We start from the raw sequence: 15,950 nt of genomic DNA on the forward strand, positions 1-15,950 counted from the left end.
AGAGAAAGTGAGGAGAGAGTGGGGGAGAGACAATGGGGAGAGAGAGTGAGGGGGGGGAGAAAGATGAGGAAGAAAGTGTGAGGGGAGAGTTAGAGGGAGAGTGGGGTGAATGGAGAGTGAATAGAGAGAGAGAGAGACAAACACACACACAAGGTGAGAGGAAGGGATGGAGAGGAGAAAGTATCTAGTAGCTAGAAAAAAAATGAAATATAGATCTGAATTTAGAGTGAGAGGGACAGAAAGTAAACAAGAGAAGAGAGGAAAAGCAAAGGAGAGACAGAAGGGGCACACGGAGGGATCACGAGCAGAAAGTGTAGCTCAACCTTCCCCTCCCAAATCCACTATCACTGAAACCATGCGGACAGAATAAATGACAGCTCAAGACACAGCTGGACTCCTCTGAGCGGGACAGGTGAAGTGGCAGGGTTGTATTTCTCAATATAAGGAACACCCTTCAATTCACAGAGTCATAGTCATACAGATGTACAGCATGGAAACAGACCCTTCAGTCCAACTTGGACATGCTGAACAAATATCCCAAATTCATCTCATAGAATCCCTACAGAGTGGAAACAGGCCCTTCGGCCCAACAAGTCCACACCGACCCTCGGAGCATCCTGCCCAGACCCGTTCCTGTATATCCCACGTAATCTACACATCCCTGAACACTATGGGCAATTTAGCATGGCCAATCCACCTAGCTTGCCCATCTTTGGATGGTGGGAGGAAACCAGAGCACCCGGAAGAAACCCACACAGACACAGGGAGAACGTGCAAATTCTACACAGACAGTTGCCTGAGGGTGGAATTGAACCCAGATCCCTGGCACTGTGAGGCAGCAGTGCTAACCACTGAGCCACCGTGCTGCCTGTGGCAATTATTCACAAAACAAATTAATAGAATGTCCAATACTTTGACTTTGGTTGTGTGTGGATTTTAGTATTAGAACTATCAGTAGTGAGACATTAACCATGAATAATAAAAAGTGAGTCAAACCAGAGCTGTGCCCATCACAGAGTTTGAGTGCTTCACCTACAATCAGGAACAGATGAGATCTGAAGAAATCCTCATCATTTGGATCAAATCAAAAGCCCATCACAGAATAACAAGAAAATGTGTTCACTGCAATACATTGAAAATCAATGATGAGAGCTTGTGAAAGACAAGAGAGCCTGTGAAAGGGGGTGAAGATAGGGATTGGTCATAAAAATACTTCTGAAAAAATACTTCTGAAAGCAGGACATCTGGTGAATACCTTTAGTTCAAACTCCTTAGGTCTTAGTGGAATTACACCTCATTTTAAGAGGAATGAGTCCCATTACTCTTCTGCCTCACCCCTCACACTTCCTTTCCCATCTCTCTCACTCCTCTCTCCATCACCCCACTCTTTCTCCATTCCTTCTCTCCCCACCTACAGCCTTTCCCATAATCTCTCTCTCTTCCCCATACTGTCTTTCTGTCTCAGTCTCTCTCTCTCCCTCACTCCTTCCCCTACCCAACCCCAGTCCCTATTAACCAGAAAGTCTCACCATTGAAATCCTTATTACCCAGAGTCTCACTATTGGGATCCCTATTAACTAAAGTCTCCTCACCATCAGGAATGTCACACAATCTCTTCTGGATGAAAGACCGGTGTTTGAAGAGCAATTCCTGGGATTTCTCGTGAGAATTTTGGAGCCGGAGCCTCTCCCCGCTCCACACAAAAACAAAGGATCAAAGCCCTTTACTTGGCTCATGCAGAACGAGAGAAGTACAGAAAAGGATGGAGGAAGTTTTGGCTGCAGCAATAGTTTGGAGTTTGAGTCCTCGGCACGAAGTCCTGCCTGCAGACTATTGGGTCTGTGTGTCCCATCCCCACACAGACAGCATCCCTCCCACTCCGGGATACACAGCGTTCCCGAGCATCAGACCCTGGAGCGTTGTGAAGAGAAGACGGTAAATGTTTCACAGGTGCAATACCTCAGAGAAATTGAAGACCATTGTTTTACTTTAAAAGCACATGGGCAAAGTTATTATTAAAAAAACAAATCAGTCTGAAACAAAACTGACCCCGAAATATAAACGGCTCTCCCGAATGATCAAACCAAAACTCTCTCCCTGGGTAACCCAGTGGAGTCAAACCCTCCTGTAGCCCAACAAAGTTATTACAAGGGGCCAACGCAGCAAGCGGTATCTCAGAGAATCACAGCAGGGCAGATTTGAACTGTGAGCTTGGTACAACTCCGGGCTCCTGTCGGGCCAACCCGAGTTCACACCAGGTCCCGTACCAGCCCTAATCCCGGGGGGAGGAAACGAAGAGGGTTTCAGACTGAACTGCATGCAGTTTTAAACAAAAATACTCCCGGGTCTGAAACAAGGAAACCTGCTCAGTGTTTCCTGTATTGACAGCGACAAGCTGCAAACACTAAAACGTGGGCAAAAGACGCGCACAGAGACACGCGCGACACAGGCACACGCACAAATACAGACACACAGATAGCCGCACACAAATATGCATAGACAGACAGACATATACAAAACACAGACAGGCATACACAAATACAGGCAAATTACAGATCGGCACACAAACACACATCGAGACACATGCACAGAGACAAATACAAACAGGCACACACAAAAGGACACACATACAGACAGGTACACAAAAGCACGGACAAATACAGACAGGCACACGCAAACCCACAGCACGAACACAGACAGGCCCACACAAATACACACAGACGCAGTACAGACGGCGGACACAAATAATATACTTTCATAATACAGATCCCACTTTTCACTGAGATAACTTCTCAGCTTTCAATTACCTTGCTCCATCTCTGGACTTTTTGTTTTAGAAATGAAAGCCAATACGGTATAAAAACAATCCAAGGACACTCACCTCCGTTCCTGTGCTACTGCTGCTCCTTCCCCGCTGACTGCTAGACTGCAGTTTGCCAGTTGGCAGTGCCCGGAGCAAGACCGAAAAAGTGGTGAGAGAGATGAGGGCCAGGAGCTGGAAAGTCTCTCTGATCAGCTGCATCACCTCGCCCTGTGTCTCAGCGTGTTTCTGTGAAATAACCTCAGAAGAGTGGAGCTGAGGGGGGTGGGGTGTAAAGTTTTTTTTCAAGAGTGTACACGTCTCTCGCTCAGAGCGCTGTGAGCACAGATAAGCTTCAGTTTCTCCCCAAGTCGCTGCTGGAGTCACTCAAGTCTAAACACTCGGTATTCAGGATACATGCGATCTTCGCCTCCTCCCCACCACCCACCCCCAACCAACTCTCTCCCCTCAAACCCTCCCTCAGCTGCAGTCCAATATCCTTCCACCAACTAAATACCTTTTCCAACCTTTAGCCTGACTCTTAGCTGAAACTGGCCCGGTCTGGATCGAGAGGGAGAGAATATCGAAATAATATATAACTATATAATTTTCATAAAAGTTTGAAATTTTCAAACGAATCCTGTTCTCCTTCTTCTGAAGATCTGAAGCGTCCTTTCTGTTTAGTTTCCTGTGTGCTAGCGCTGATCTCTCAGCCAAGGGTTCCTCAATTCTCTTGCTCTGTCTCTCTCTCTCACTCTGGGTACATTTGTATTATACCCTCTACTCTGTTGCCTGAAGTTTCTGTCGACTGGTAAATATAAAAGCCCAAAACACCGAAGACGTCAACGGTTTCAGTCACGTGTGGGTTGGTTTGTGGATGGGAGAGACTTAAATGCAAACGAATAATAAAGTACACTGAAAGGAGAGGGTTTGGAGGGGTGGGGGAAGACAAGAGGCGATAATCCCCGAGTTAGGGACGGACTGGAAGTGATGGCAAAGTTTAGACAAATTGGGAGCGATGAGTGGGAGTCACACAAGGAGCGTGGGAAGCGGTGAACAGATGGGGGAATTAGAGAGAAAGAGTTTAGGGAGAGGCTGGAGAGACTCAAGGTCAGAGTTAACAAGGTGGAGAAGAATTGAATTGTAAGTAACGGCAGATATTCAGGTCAGAGAGAAACAGATGGGAGGTGGGAGGTGGTGGTGGGGCAGCGGGTGGTGCGGTGAAGAAAGAAAGAGAGCGAGAGCAAAATGAGATGATCCATATTGGGAGAGTAAAAGGACAGGGTCCACACCTTGTGAATAATTAGCACTAGACCCAAAGTGCAGTGAAGTCACCAACACAACAGGAGCAACAACAAAGGGGATAGTCTGTAGCCAGGGAGGGAATGGGAAAAAGAAACCAAAATGGCGTGGAGAAATATGGGTTGAAGTTGTAAGTGGTGAAGAAAATCAGCTAGGAGATTGGTGATAGATTCTAATGAGCGCAACTTTTACCTGAGGAAGAGTACATTTGCCACAGAGGAAGTTCACCTGTCTGATTTCTGGAATGGCAGCTTTGTCTTGTACAAAAAGATTGGGTCGACTGAGTTTATATCCACTGGAGTTTAGAAGAATGAGAGGGTATCTCATTGAAACTTCATAAATTCTAAGTGAACTGGACAGGTGGGATGCAGGAATTCCTTTCGAACCTTTCCTATTCATGTACTTATCCAAATGTCTTTTAAATGTTGTAACTGTATCTGCCTCTACCACTTCCTCTAGCAGCTCATTCCATACACACACCACCCTCAGTAAAAAAAAAAATGCCTTTTTTTTAAAAACCTCTCTCCTCTCACCTTAAAAATGTGGCCCAAATCTTGAAATCTCCTATCCTTAGGAAAAGACAACTACTGTTAACTCTATCTATATCTATAAAACTCTGGTTAGACCACACTTGGAATATTGTGTTCAGTTCTGGTCACCTCATTATAGGAAAGATGTGGAAGCTTTAGAGAGGGTGCAGAGGAGATTTACCAGGATGCTGCCTGGACTGGAGGGCAGGTTTTATGAGGAAAAGTTGAGGGAGCTAGGGCTTTTTTATTGGAGCGAAGAAGGATGAGAGGTGACTTGATAGAGGTGTACAAGATGATGAGGCATAGATTGGGTATCCACTCTTGAGACTTTTTCCCAGGGCGGAAATGACTATTACAAGGGGGCATAATTTTAAGGTGATTGGAGGAAGGTATAGGGGAGATGTCAGAGGTATGTTCTTCATACAGAGAGTGGTGGGTGGGTGGAACGCGCTGCCGGCAGTGGTAGTGGAGTCAGATACTTTAGAGACTTTTAAGCAACTCTTGGATTGGTACATGGAGGATAGTAAAATGTAGGGTATGTAGGGTAGATTGATCTTTGTAGGATAATAGGTCAGCACAACATCATGGGCCAAAGGGCCCGTACTGTGCTGCACTGTTCTATGTTCAATGTTCTATATCCATCATTATCTTATAAACTTCTATCAGGGAGAAACAAAGTCTGAATTATATCATAACTATGTAGCAATGTTACTAAGTGGTGCTGAAGAGGGAAACAGCCAAACAGAAGAGAATGGGTTTCTCCTGGGCCAGAATGATGAAGAGGACAGAGTGCGAATGACAAAGAGTGGGACCAGACAGCATGATGAACAGAGAATCAGAACAGCAGAGACAGTAAAGAACAGACAGAACAGGCCAGAGAATGTAAGGAAGAGAAAGCAGGGCAACAGGGAGTGAGAAGTAGATAAAGTGGAGAGTGTGGGCTTTGGAAATGCCAGGAGAGAATGGTGAAGAGAGAATAACACAGGTCAGAGAGAGTACCAAGTAGAGGTGAGTGCTGGGAACAGATCCCAAGAGAATGAAATGCAAATATTTAGGAATAGGGAGAATAGTTGAGGGAAGTTTTCATTTACCCGCAGGAGACATCAAAAAAAGGGGAGAGAAAAATTGGACTTTTAAAAAGCTTTTACAAAGGTCACTCCTGGTCAGAGAATGTATGTATCCGTTTGCAAATATATGAATCTCTGAGAATGTATACATGTATTTTTATATATTGACATGTGTTTATACGTATTAATTTCCACATGGGTGCATATATATGAAGCTGTATTTGTATGGGTGTGGATTGTGTGTGTGTATACCTGTGTGTGAATACGTATGTGTATTTTGTGTGGGTGGTGTATATGCCTTCAGAAGATCCTCCAAATCTGATGGAAGAAACATACAAACTAGAGGTGGCCCAATAGCAGCCAAGACAACTCGCTCAGCATCAAGACACTAATCACTCAAAACCAGTTCTTCCTGGCTGCTTATGTTTTGTATTTCTGAGTCCAGATTCCTTAAGCAACTGCAGCAGGAGACTCCCAGGTGAACAGCTTTCATGAACAAAGCACCCTTGATGAGATCAAACATATTCACTGACTCACCATTGGGAGGTTTCATTCACAACGCACTGAACACATGGAGACTCTCCATCAGGAGCTTGCAGAGATGAAATCAGGAGATGGACAGAATGCACAAACCTACAAATACCTTGACCATGAGTCAGTCACATGCTTTTTTTAAAAGAAATTCACTGGGGGACATGGGCATCGCCAGCTGACCAGCATTTATTTCCTGCCCCTAGTTGCCCTGGAGAAGGTGGTGGTGAGCTGCCTTCTTGAACTGCTGCAGTCCATGTGGTGTGGGTTGACCCACATTACCCTTAAGGAGGGAATATCAGGATTTTGACCAAGTGACAGTGAGGGAGTGGTGATATATTTCCAAGTCAGTGAGTGGCTGAGAAGGAAACTTGCAGGTTGTAGTGCTCCCATTTGTCTTTTGCCCTTGACCTTTTAGATGGAAGTGGTCATGGGTTTGGAAGGTGCTGTCTAAGGTGAATTTCTGCAGTGCAATTCATAGATACAATACACTGCTGCTACTGAGCATGTGTGGTGGAGGGAGTGGATGCTTGTAGTAGCACCAATCAAACAAGCTGCTTTGTTTTGGATGGTGTCAAGCTTCGTGAGTGTTGTTGGAGCTGCACTGATCCAGGCAAGTGGGGAGTATTCCATTCCACTCTTGGCTTGTGCTTTGATGTGTGTTACTTGCCACAGTATTCCTAGCCTCTTCTCGTATCCACTGTATTTATGCGGCAAACCTAGTTGAGTTTCTGGTCAATGGTAACCGCAAGGATGTTGATGGTGGTAGATTCACTAACGGTAACACTCTTGAATGTTAGGGGGTGGTGGTTGGATTGTCTCTTATTGGAGATGGTCATTGGCATGTATGTGGCATGAATATTACATGCCACTTTCAGCCCAAGCTTGGATATTATCCAGATTTTGCTGCATTTGAACACAGACTGCTTCAGTATCTGAGAAGTTATGAATGGTGCTGAACATTTTGTTATCAGTGAACATCCCCACTTCTGACCTTATGATGGAGGGAAGTTTATTGATGAAGCAGTTGAAGGTGGTTGGGCCTAGAACATAACACTAGGGAACTCTTATAGGCTTCTCTCCCTTTTAATATATCGATAAACCTCTTGGTGTCTAGTTGGAACCATATCACTGGTCTCCTCTCCTCCCTAATCCCCCATTCCCCTCACACCACCAAAATAGGCATAGAATACGATTAAATTGCAGAGAACACGGAAAGGAACAGATAGAAGGTGAAAGGTTACCAGCAGTGGAAATCAGAAAGACAAGGAACAGGCTGGAAACCACATTGAGAAAATTATTCAGTGTCTGTGAGGAGAACAGATGGTTGATAGTTCAGGCAGCGTGTACCCTTCTGAGGAATTCTTCTGATCTAAAGAAGAGAATGAGCCCAACCCACCAACCATCTGTTCTCTCCACAAACACTGATCAACTTGCTCAGTGTGATTTCCAGTCTTTTCTTCACTGTCTTTTATCTTTCTTGTTGCATGTTCTCTTCTCCCATTAAATCAGGTTGAGTTCATAGAGCCTGTGCTCCTGCTATACATCCCTTTACTGATTGATTGATTGAATCTCCCTAAAGCCCATGCTTCTCAAAGGCTCAACTTCTGGAGTTGAACACAAGAAAGAATTTGTATTTAGTCTTTCAGGGTGCATGAACAAATATCTTTCCAGTGGTTGGTTAATAATTAGTGCCAACTTCTGTTCTACCTTTGCAAGAAAGGACACCTCAGCATCAAATCTGTATCAGCTATTTCTTTTTGCATAACATTTATATTTAGGGTTGCACCTGCTTAGTTGATCACCTAGCCATGCAGTTTAGTCTCATGTATTATATACAGAACCATTCAATACAGAAGGCCATTTTACCCACTCAACTTGTGCCAGCTCTTTGAAAAAGCAACTGAATTAATTCTGCATCTCTGTTCTTGACCCTGCACTCAGCATTTCTTTTCTTATTGAATAATTAGCTTCACTTTTGCAAGTTACTATATAATCTGGTACCACCACCCTATCAGGCAACACATTTTAGATCACAAATCTGACAGCTTCTTAAAAAATCTTTCTACACCCCTGATTCTAATGATTACCTTAAAACCATCCTCTGATTACTGACCATCTTACATTCTTAAAAAGCATTCATACCATCCCACCCCAACTCAGAAGTTGTGAGCAACATAGGGTGTGCATGCCAGTTGCCAGGACACCTTTGGTAAGTCCTCCTCAGGCAGAACTTTTTAAATTTAATCTTTTTATTATCAGTCTGTTCAGGGATGTTATTACACACCTCTGGAGCAGGTGGGACTTTAACCCAGGTTCTTGGTCCAGGGGTAGGGATGCTACCACTGCACTCCAATAGTCCCAACATTTGTTTATTCGTCATTACCAGTGACCACTTTCAGGCATATAAGTGTCGGTGAATATTAACTAACTCCACCTTCCCATTATTGTTTTTTCATTATTAGAATCATGTAGTACAGAATAGACCCTTCAGCCGATCATATTCATACTGCCGAAGCCAAACTAAAATCTACTTAGACTAAATCTGGTCCCACTTTCCAGCACTATACTTTGAATGTATTGACATTTTCAAGTGCTCATGAGTACTTTTCAAAGGTTGAGAAGTTAGCCACCTCAATACCCTCCCAGGCAGTGCATTTCACACCCCACCACTCTCAGGGTGAAAAAAAATTTCCTCAAATCCCCACTAAACCTTCTGTTTTTCACCCTAAAATTACACCTTGTTCTTTACCAAACTAAAGGAACAACTTATTTTCTGTTCACCTTCTCCATACCCCTCAATCTTAAACACCTCTATAAAGTTTACACCCCTACCTCAACCTTCTCTGCTCCAAAGAAAACGCTCCAAAGAAAACAATCCAAGCTTATGCAGCAGGCACAGTTGAAATGCTCCAACCCAGGCAACCTCCTGGTGAATCTCCTCTGTGCCTGTACAGTGCAAACCTTTCATTTGTCAAGTGCCTTTAACTATTTGCATGTATTAGGTCTGTGTTACTCGTGCTTATTTACTTGTTCAAAGTATTGCAGGGGATGCAAATTGATGTTAAGTTCGGAGGTAGAATACAGTCCCTACGGTGCAGAAAGAGGCCATTTGGCCCAGAGTCTGCACTGACCCTCCAAAGAGCACCCCACCCTTTCACTGAAACTCTACATTTGCCATGGCTAATCCACCTAGCCTGTACATCCCTGCACACGACAGAGCAATTTAGTATGACCAATCCACCTAACGTGCACATTTTTGGACTGTGGGAGGAAACCAGAGCACTTGGAGGAAACCCATGCAGACATGGGGAGAACATGCAAACTCCAAACAGACGGTCACCTTAATCAGAAATTGATCTGGCCTTCCTAGCACTGTGAGGGAGCATGCTAACCACTGAGCGACTGCGCCACTCTCTATGCCCTATGGATAGAATTTGTCCAAATGGGTTTCTTTAGTTAACATTTTTAGAATTTTTCTTCTGGCTTTTAGTTTCAGCAATTGGCAATTTCATGTCTCTTGTTTTGGGAACAGATTTTGGAACCTACAATTATGAGCCTACAATTAAAAAGTATTAATTGGGGTGTTAACTGGTTTTCTTTTCATTTAAAATATTTAAAATGGGAAAACCTCCCAGGGGCCAAGCTTTGGTATCAATCTCATTAGCATTCTCTTCAATCAATGACATCATCTGAATGTAAATGAGGTGAGATTGGATGCTTTTTGAATAAATCAAAGTGGTCATTTTTTGGTTTTTTAACAATCTACCACTTGCTCCATATATACACATTGAGTTTGTTCATACATATGTTTTCAATTTCTGACTAAAGTAACCAAAAATCTGGCATTTATCTAGTCTTAAATGAAGTCTGACATGAAGAATTCATCTATTTCCTGATTGCTCATAATATCTCTGTCTAACTCATTCCTTAGAGGATTTTAGCAGCTCTTTCATCTTCACCTATTGTTTTGTTTATAAAATGACTTGACCCCACTACTCTTGGTGTCGTAGAATATATCTGCTTAATGGCAGTGGGTTAGTGCAATGCCCTTTCACCCATGGCAATGGGGTGCAACTTAGTAGTAAAATGAAAGCCCTGTTATGACAACTGTAATGAACTTCGGTTGGGCCATCTCTCTCTAGTTGTTGCTGGACACTGGCTTACTGCATTAAAACAAGCTACACTTGAGCATTAGGCTATACACTCTTTTAGGTTTTGGATTGGGAAATAGAGAGGAATGATACCATTTCATTAGGATAAAGAATTTTTTTGACATTGGGGTTAAAACAGCGTTGATAAGGCAGTATCTAACGCTGGTAACTGATGTCCAAAGTGCGAATAATTATCCTACTCACCATTATTTTCTTGAGCACAAAACTACAGATTGTTAGATATAATATGCTACAATATCCCACACTATAGTCATTTAAGTGATCTGCTGTTCTTCTTCAGACTCAACTAGTCAATATTGAAGAAAGGCTGTGGCACAGTGGTAATGTTACTGGTAGTAATCCAGAGACTAATACTCTTGGGACATTAGACAAATCCCACGAAATATAAATCCAATTAATAAAATCTGGAATACAAAGCAAGTGACCATGTAAGAGCACAACTGGTTCACTAACGTCCAGGAAATCTGCCTTATCAGGTCTCTTAACTGCCCTCTGAAATAGACTAGTAAGCCACTCAGTTCAGGGGCAAATAGGGATGCTACATCCTGCAGAAGAACTGTCAAGGTGTATGTGTGAACTGACTGGTACATCTGAGGGGCTCACCTTTGCCTCAAATACATGGGGAATTTTCACAGGTCTCAACCACAACAAAAATTACTGTGGGTTCAAGGATTTACTAGTTACCCATTAGATAAATAAAAACAGAAAAAAAGCAAAAAAGCAAGAAAACAATCCAAAATAGAAAGAGTTCCGAAAATAATTGGACTTGAAACATTAAATCGTGCTCTCTCCACAGATACTGCCAGACTTGCAGAGCTTCTCCAAGATCTTTTTTAAAAATTTCCAATCTCTAGTATCTGTAATATTTTGTTTATTTTATAGGAAGAAAAAAAAATACACGTCAGGCAGCACCTATTGGAAGAGGTAGAAGTAGTTAACATTCTGGTTGGATGACCTTTGGGAATTGAATAGGGTTAGAGGGATTTTACCTGAAGTGGTTTTGAAATGTACATATGCCATGACGGTCTAATTCGGGTGTACATTCAACTGTAATTGGCCATATGAACATGACAGTGTCCCAGTGTGGCCAACCACTACTAACAAGGCAAAAACAAAGTTAGCGTATAACTAGAAGTCAGGCCGAGAGTATCAGTTCAACTGCTGCTCATAGCTAATAAGTTACATAATATATATTCTAATTGCTTGGTCTGTCAACAGCACATTTCTTAATTTCCAATACACTAAAGTTGACCACAATCGAACTACTGTATTTGGGGGGCAGGGGGTGATTAAACAAAAATTACAGAGAAGTGTAGTTAGGAAACAAAAATTCATAAAAAAGAGATTGTTAAAAAGACCAAAAATGACAACTTTGATTTATTCAAAGAGCCTCCAATCTCACCTCATTTACATTCAGATGATGTCATTGATTGTAAAGAATGCTAATGAGATTGATACCAAACCTCGGCCCCTGGGAGGTTTTCTTTTCCCCTTTTTACAAATGTGACCTCACTAAGACTTTGAGATAACAAGGTGTCGAGCTGGATGAACACAGCAGGCCAAGCAGCATCATAGGAGCAGGAAAGCTGACGTTTCGGGCCTAGACCCTTGATCAGAAATGGGGGAGGGGAAGGGGGTTCTGAAATAAATAGAGAGAGCGGGAAGCGGATAGAAGATGGATAGAGAGGATAGGTGGAGAGGAAACAGACAGGTCAAAGAGGCGGGGATGGAGCCAGTAAAGGTGAGTGTAGGTGGGGAATTAGGGAGGGGATAGGTCAGTCCAGGGAGGACGGACAGGTCAAGGGGGCGGGATGAGGTTAGTAGGTAGGAGATGGGGGTGTGGCTTGAGGTGGGAGGAGGGGATAGGTGGGAGGAAGAACAGGTTAGGGAGGCGGGGACGAGCTGGACTGGTTTTGGGATGCGGTAGGGGGAGGGGAGATTTTGAAGCTTGTGAAATCCACATTGATACCATTGGGCTGCAGGGTTCCCAAGCGGAATACGAGTTGCTGTTCCTGCAACCTTCGGTGGCATCATTGTGGCACTGCAGGAGGCCCAGGATGGACATGTTGTCAGAGGAATGGGAGGGGGAGTTGAAATGGTTCGCGACTGGGAGGTGCAGTTGTTTATGACGAACCGAGCGTAGGTGTTCTGCAAAGCGGTCCCCGAGCCTCCGCTTGGTTTCCCCGATGCAGAGGAGGCCACAACGGGTACAGCGGATGCAGTATACCACATTGGCAGATGTGCAGGTGAACATCTGCTTGATGTGGAAAGTCTTCTTGGGGCCTGGGATGGGGGTGAGGGAGGTGGTGTGGGGGCAGGTGTAGCACTTCCTGCGGTTGCAGGGAAAAGTGCCGGGTATGGTGGGGCTGAAAAGTAGTCTTTGGTGGTGGGGTCGGATCGCAGATGGTGGAAGTGTCGGAGGATGATGCGTTGGATCCGGAGGTTGGTGGGGTGGTACGTGAAGACGAGGGGGATTCTTTTTTGGTTGTTGCTGCGAGGACGGGGTGTGAGGGATGAGTTGCGGGAAATGCTGCAGACACCGCAGGAAGTGCTACACCTGCCCCCACACCTCCTCCCTCACCCCCATCCCAGGCCCCAAGTTTCTCAATTCTTCTCTTAGCCTTCACCTCCTTCTGGGGAGGGGGTGGCTGTTAATCCAGAAGCTCAGTTTATGTTCTGGGGACCCAGATTCGCATCCCCTCACAACAGATGTAGAATTTGAAATCAATTAAAAAAAACTGGAATTAAGAATCTACTTATGGCAGTGAAACTAATTTTGATTGTTGGAAAAATTCATCTGGTTCACTAATGTCCTTCAGGGAAGAAAATCTGCCATCCTCACCTGGTCTAGCCTATATGTGACTCCAGACCAACAGCAGTGTGGTCGACTCTCGGTTGCCCTCTGAAATGGCCTAGCAAGTCATTCACTTGTACTGACTGCTACAAAGTCTCAAAGAAATGAAACCAGATGGATCACCTAGCATCAACACAGGCACTGGAAATGACCATGGCGGAAACAACCCTGTCGACAATGCAAAGTCCTCCTAACATCTGGAAGCTCGTGCCAGAATTGGGAGAGCTGTCTCCGGCTGGTCAAGCAACAGCCTGACATTGTTTGTAGGATATGATTCTATGAGAATGACCATGTCCCAGATATGTCCTGTCCCACACACAATACAGACCCAGCAGAGGTGGTGGCACCGTGGGGTACAGTCAGGAGGGAGTTGCCCTGCGTCCTCAACATTGACTGTGGACCTCATGAAATCTTGGGCAAGGAAAAATCCAGCTGATTACTACATACTATCCTCCTTTAACTGATGAATTGATACTCCTCCATGTTGAACAATACTTGGAGGAAGTGCGGTGGATGGTAAGGGTACAAAATGCACTTTAGGTGGGGGAATTCAATGTCCACCAAGAGTTGCTCAGCAGCAGTACTGCTGATTGAGTTGGTTAGGTCCTAAAAGACATAGCTGCTACACTGGGTCTGTGGCAGGTGGTGAGGGAACCAACAAGAGGGCAAAACATACTTGACCTCATCCTTACCAATCTGCCAGCTGCAGACACATCTGTCCACAACAGTATCAGTCAGAGTGACCACTGCACAGTCTTTGTGGAAACAAAGTCCCACCTTCACGTTGAGAATAACTAATACTGTATTGCGTGGCACTATCACCATGCTAAGTGGGACAGACTTCAAACAAGTCTAACAACTCAAGACTGGGCATCCAGGTGGTGTTGTGGGCCATAAACAGCAGAATTGCACTCCAGCACAATCTGTAACCTCATGACCTAGCATATCCCTCACTCAACCATTATCAGCAAGTCAGGGGATCAACCTTGGTTCAATGCAGAGTGCAGGAGGGCATTCCAAGAGCAGCACCAGGTGTGAGGTGAAAATGAGGTGTGAACCTGGTGAAGCTACCAAACAGGACTACCTGCATGCCAAACAGCATAAGCAGCAAGTGATAAGACATAGCTATTCCATTATCCCAAAGCGATCCCATCAGATCTGAGCTCTACAAGTCCTGCCACATCCAGTTGTAAATGGTAGTGGACAATTAAACAACTCACTGGAAAAAGAGGCTCCACAAATATCCCCAATGATGGAAGAGCCCAGAACATCTGTACAGAAGATAAGGCTGAAGCTTTCTCAATAATCTTCAGTGACAATCTTCATTGCTGATTCTCCAACTCAATGCCATATTCCTGTTGTCTCTTCATACCCCTTGATGCCTTTGAAATCTAAAAATCCATCTATTTAGGATTGGGGAGTGAAGTCATCTGATTGAGTTGCTCTGTCAGGGAGTTGTCATTGACACAATGGCCCAATGGGCCTCTTCCTGTGCTGTAACCAGTCTGTAATGCTATGCTAATCATTTAGATATGCAGTAAAGCTCTCTAAACATGGCTGTTTAACATTTGACACATCATGCACCTTTATGAAAGCTGGACGTTTACAGGGATACAGTAACAGCTATATTACTGGACTAATATTTGGAGATAAGAGTTCAAACTCCACTAAGGTAGCTAGAGAATTTAAAAATTGAGTCACATGAAATAAATCTGGCATTAAAGTCTGCTAGCATCAGTAGTGATAATTATGGAACTACTGAATTGTTATTAAAAACCTTTTGATTTACTCAGATGCATCAGGGAAGGAAATTTGTCACACGATTCCAGATTCATCAATGTAGTTGATTCAACTGTTGCGTGACACAGCCTAACCAAGAGACTGAGGTGTATCAAGGTGGCTCACAACCATCTTGCATAGAACAGTAGGTATTCAGCCCCTTGAGCCTGTGCCGCCATTCAATGAGATCCATGGCTGATCTGTGGTCTAACTCCGTATACCTGCCTTTGGCCATATTCCTTGATATCTCAGATTTAAAACTGTCAACCAGTCTAGCATCAACTGCCAATTGTTGAAGAGATCCATTATGTGAAGAAATGGTTCCTAACATCTCTTCTGAACAGTTTGGCCCTAATTTTTAGACTGTGCCCCTAGTTCTAGAATCTCCAACCAATGGAAATGCTTTATATTTATCTGCCCTGTATTTCCCTATTAATATCTTGAAAACTTCAATCAAATTAACTTTCTAAATTCTACAAAAATTTGTATAATCTCACCTCATAAGCTTTGAAGTCCAGGTATCAGTCTTGTAAACCTTTGTTGTACTCCCTCCAAGGCCAATATGTCCTTCCTAAGGTTTGGTTCCCAGGATTCAAGCAGTTCTCAACTGGCAATAAAATGTTGGCCTTGCCAGTGAGGTCCACATCCTGCATTACAAATGAATACATGAGGCAAGCACAAAGAAAGGCTTCATCATCTTCAGATGGTGCTTCTTCCCTACAAGTGATGACATATTAATTGAAAACAAGTCACCCTTTGGGAGATTAAAAGAAAACAAAATGCTGAAAACCCTCAGCAAATCTGACAGCTTGTGTAGCGAGAAATAGGTCACAGTTCTGATGAAGGAGCATCATTCTTGAACTGGAAGTAGTTTGCGATAAATATAAAGCCATGGAAAGGATTGGGGGCAGA

At 43.8% G+C, this 15,950-nt stretch overlaps 1 protein-coding gene across 6 annotated transcripts in view; it reads right to left on the reverse strand.

Moving 5' to 3' along the window:
- LOC109911155 (poly(A) polymerase type 3) overlaps positions 1–15,950 on the reverse strand; it is a 328,417-nt gene that overhangs the window by 85,681 nt on the left and 226,786 nt on the right. The window lies entirely within an intron of this gene.

The sequence above is a fragment of the Rhincodon typus genome, chromosome 8 (assembly GCF_021869965.1).
Source record: "Rhincodon typus isolate 14 chromosome 8, sRhiTyp1.1, whole genome shotgun sequence".
NCBI lineage: Eukaryota > Metazoa > Chordata > Chondrichthyes > Orectolobiformes > Rhincodontidae > Rhincodon > Rhincodon typus.